The sequence below is a fragment of the Gavialis gangeticus genome, unplaced genomic scaffold (genome assembly GCF_001723915.1).
Source record: "Gavialis gangeticus isolate Ggan-Ray unplaced genomic scaffold, GavGan_comp1, whole genome shotgun sequence".
NCBI lineage: Eukaryota > Metazoa > Chordata > Crocodylia > Gavialidae > Gavialis > Gavialis gangeticus.
The window spans coordinates 79,421,459-79,426,136 of NW_017728992.1; the positions used below are offsets into that span (position 1 = coordinate 79,421,459).

Below are 4,678 nucleotides of genomic sequence, written 5' to 3' on the forward strand. Positions count from 1 at the left end.
TACCCTGTATGTCCAGCCACCAGAAAGGATGAGAACTACTCATGGGAGCTGCGGGTGCAGGGGCAATTGCCAGACTACAGCCCTGTCCCATGTCCACGCCAGTGGGTTGGGAGTGAGGGGCAAGAGCATCGGCAGTGGCATAGCACTGCGAAATCAGTGCTGTTCAGTGCCACAAAGCATCTGTGGGTCCAGCTGCAGCTGTCCCCACATCTTGGTGAGTGAAGGGGGCAAGCGCAGCTGTGATTTTTCTATGATAAAAAAGCAAAAGCAAATGCCAAAGTGTACAGATATGTAAAATTCATTTTATTATGATGATAAAGGCACTGGAAGGCTTCCAAACTGCTTTAAAATTGTAAATATATCAATAAAACATCACCCTACTGATCTTTCTATATATAGCAACATTTCATTATAATAGTGGAAGAATGTGGATTTCGGGTATTTTAATGAGAGAAGTTAGGGTTTTTAAATCAGAGAATTTGCCATTTTTAAACAGGGAATACCGGGATCCCTGTTGGTGAGGCAAGAGGCAGGACCCATGCAGAGGAACCTGCCCCGGGCCAGCACTGGGGATGCATCAGGAGGGCAGATGAGGTGGCTGACCTTCTGGCCATTTGGGGCCAGGAGAACATGCTTCAACAGTTCAAAGCAGGCCACCACACTGAGAACATCTTCTGGGTGATAGCTGCCTAGATGGCAGAGTGGGGGCACCAGAAGACATGCAGCAGTTCCATACAAAGGCCAACTATGCAGCCACAGCCCACTGGCAACTTGTTCAGAGATGCAGGCTGCTCTGCTTCAGTGCCCATACAACACCTCAAGTGGCCATGTGGTCCCCGTCTGGGTCAGGCAGATGTGTAGCCATGGAGGTCACAGGTCCACAGGTGTGGATGCTGTCGCAGGTGGCAGCAGGTCACAGCTAGGCAGCAACCTTCATTACCAGACTGCTGCAGTAGATAGAGGGTGCAGGGGTCACTCTGGGTCAGGGCTGCTGCAGCAGTCCAGCTGGTACAAGGGGCTAGTGTCTCCAGATATCAACTGGCCAGGCCTCAGAAGCTCGTGAAGGTAAGTAGCCCTGAGCTGCTCACCAGGGCATCTTTTTATACTGCTGGGGCCAGCACAATTACCGCACAGTAGATTAGTTTAATGTGCTGTTTACTAGTACCTGTAGATACCCTCTCTTTGGACTGTAACCTTCTCATGGTGGAGAGGCTTGTGTGTTTCAATGTCCCCCAGAGCTATGTCATCTGGAGTCTTGTATTCGCACTGGTTTTTTGCAGCTGTGAAGATGGATGAGGACTGCAGCAGGATGGAGGTGTCCTGTTGTCTTGGTCATTGTTGCCACTGGGTTCAGGGCTTCTTCCTGTTAAGTTTGTGTGGCTGTCACTTGAGCACCAGCTTCCCCACACTAAAAGATGTCACTCACAGGCCTCCGCCAGGGATGTTAACATTTCCTACTAACCAAGTCCTGTGGTGATGGATGAGTGGCAGTAGGGACAGGAACAGTGATCTCTGGGATTCCCTAGTCATAAATCTGCGCGTAGATCATGGTCGTGTGATAATCATTCTGCACTTACCAAGACAAAGGGACAATTTGACAGCTGTGGCCGTGACTGATCAGTCCTCATTAGGGGAAAGGAATAGAAAAGATGCCCTGAACAGAGGCTGTCTCAACCCCTGCTTGCTGGATTCCACATCCAGTGAGATCACACTATCTGTGGCCAAAACCAACAAAATAAAGTATTGAAACTCTCCACATGGAATGTCCATACTCTCACGGACTCCCTGAACAGCGAGTGTCCTGGAAGAAGCACCAGCATAGTAGCTAAAGAACTTGCAAGATATGACATTGATATTGCTGCTCTAAATGAGACCCACTGGGCAGATGAAGGCCAGCTGAAAGCAGGAGATGGCTACACCTGAAGACAGGTGCATTCACAGGTTTGGCTTTGCCATCAAGAACATGACTGTCAGTTGGCTCTCAGAACATCTTCAGAACTGTGGGCATTAATGAATGCCTTATGACTCTCCACCTCAAGGTCAGTAATGACCAGTATGCTAGTCATCGGTGCAGATGCCCCCACGCTTGACAATGAAGAAGTCAAGAAGGAACAGTTCTGCTGTGCTCTTGACATAGTCCTGACTGCTACTGCCAAGGAAGACAAGCTCATCCTCATAGAGGACTTCAGTGTAAGAGCTGGGCGATGCTCTGAACTCTTCAGTGGCATCACTGGGAAAAATGGGGTGGGGAAAGTCAATTCCAATGGTATCCTCCTCCTGCAGCAAATGTGCAGAGCATAAGTTGCTCATCACAAATACCATCTTCAGACAGAATGACAAATATAAGGCCACTTGGAAACAGTGACACTCCAATAACTGGCACCTTTTTTACTATAATATTATCAGAGCCTGTGATCGTACTGATGTCTATATCACCTGAGTCCCAAGAGATGCAGGAATGCAGAAGAAATTTAACATCAAGGTACTCCAAGACCAAACTAGATACGAGGTTTTTCAGCAATGCCTTACGGAGAAGCTCTCTGACCCACCTGATGACATCAAGGATATCCAGGCACACTGGGAGGAGCTTAAGAACATTATTCACAGGGCATGTGCTGAATCAACTGCATACTCCACTTACCATCACTAAGACAGGTTTAATGAGAATGATGAGGAAAACCTAGCACTTATCCATCAGAAGAGAACTGTGTTTTGCAGCTGACAAAATGAACCCTCCAACCAGCAAAAATGAGAGGGTTACCACCAAGCTTAAAGTTCAGGGGAAGCTACAGGACATCAAGAACCAGGGGTGGCAAGCAAAGGCCACAGAGATCCAGTTTTGCTGATCAACATGGCATGAGAAGCTTCTTCTAGAAGCTATCCACAGGCCGTGTTCCAATGGCCCAAGCCCCTTGCAGTTCCAGGATGGCTCCACCCTTCTCACAGATAATGACAATGCTGGAAGGAGCATTTCAATATTCTATTCGACCACGAATCTCAGGTCTCAGCTGCCATCATTGGGTCCATGCCTCAAGACCCAATAATAGAATCTCTTGCTGATCCCCCATCCTTCAAAAAAGTCTGGCATGCCATCACTCAGACCAAGAACAATAAAGTGCCAGAACCAGATGGCATTGCAACAGGGGTCTTCAGAGCTCGTGAAGCACAAAAACTTCACCAGCTTCTCATCAAAATATGTGTTAACAAGAAAGCTCCACCTGACTTGAAGAATGCCAACACTGTGACGATCTTCAAGAAAGGGGACAAGTCAGTATGTGGGCCCTGAAAAAGGTCTTGAGTGTTGTAATCCTAATCTGGAGGCTTTTTGCGGGCCTGCACCTTTTACCAGTGCTCCTGTCTAACCAGCGATATCGTGTTCATCTAGGGAACACTGTCAGCAGAACTGTTTACTAAATAATGGTCACTGCAAGGATCAGTGCTTTTCACCATTACTTTTTAATGTATACATAAGTGATCTTCCTGTCATTGCTAGCCAGAAATTCAGTTATGCTGATGACCTGGCACTTGCTATTTAAAGAAGGACCCAGGATGAAGTCCCAAAAGATCTTTGTGAAGACCTGAAGTTACTTGAAGAATATTTTGTGTGTTGGAGACTCCACCCAAATCCAAGGAAAACTGTCATCACATCCTTTCATCTAAACAACATCCACACAAACCAGAAACTCCCCATCACTTTCTGTGGAGAAGAGGTCAAGCATGAGAAGTTCCCAAAATACCTAAATGTAACTCTTGATTGGAGCCTCCCCTTTTGTGAACATCTATGGAATGTTGCTAAAAAACCAAACCTTGTACATAAACTGGCCAGAATGACATGGGGAGAAAATGCAACCATGCTTTGAATGGCAACTCTAGCATTTGTTTTCTCTACAGGAGAATATTACTCCCCAGTCTGGAACAAAAGTATGCATGCGAAGATTGTTGATACGGAGTTAAATGAAGCTATGTGGATTATATCAGGAATGCTAAAAAGTATGCTATTTCCATTGTTTCCAGTCCTAGTGAACATTGCACAACAAAAGTTACCAAGACTGGCATCACCAACTTTCAGTACACTGACTACTGTGTTACCCTCATGCATACTGAGACCAATCTGCAGTCCACCCTTGACTTTTTTTTCAGGTGCCTACCATAGCTTGGGATCTCCCTTAGTATTGGGAAGACTAAGGTGCTCCATCAGCCTGCCCCAGCACAAGCTGCCCTCCTTCCCCCAGAGACTACCATTGGTGGAGAACCCTTGGAAAACATCTAGCATTTCCCATACCTGGGCAACCACCTCTCCCAGTCAGTCAATCTTAATGTAGAAATTGAACATAGGATTCACTGTGCAAGTGTATCCTTCAGAAAGCTGCTTTGCCGTGTCTTTGCTAACCAAGATCTGCAGATGGAAACTAAGGTCCTGATCTACAATGCAGTGGTTATCCCCACCTACCCCAGGGGTGCAAGATGTGGGTGACACATCAAAGCCATCCTAAGCACCTGGAATGGTTCCATAGGCATTGCCTCAGGACGATCCTTCACATTAGATGGGAAGACCACTGCACCAATGCCAGTATCCTCTCTGCAGCCAACATAACCAGCATTAAGGCAAAGCCCATAAAACATGAACTCTGCTGGGATGGCCACTGTGTGCAGATGGCTGACACTCATCTCCTAAAGC

The 4,678-nt window shown here is 46.8% G+C and overlaps 1 protein-coding gene across 1 annotated transcript in view; it reads right to left on the reverse strand.

Annotated features, from left to right (window-relative positions):
- Positions 1–4,678, reverse strand: part of DOK6 (docking protein 6) — a 388,437-nt gene that overhangs the window by 263,882 nt on the left and 119,877 nt on the right. The gene's annotated exons all lie outside the window — the stretch shown is intronic.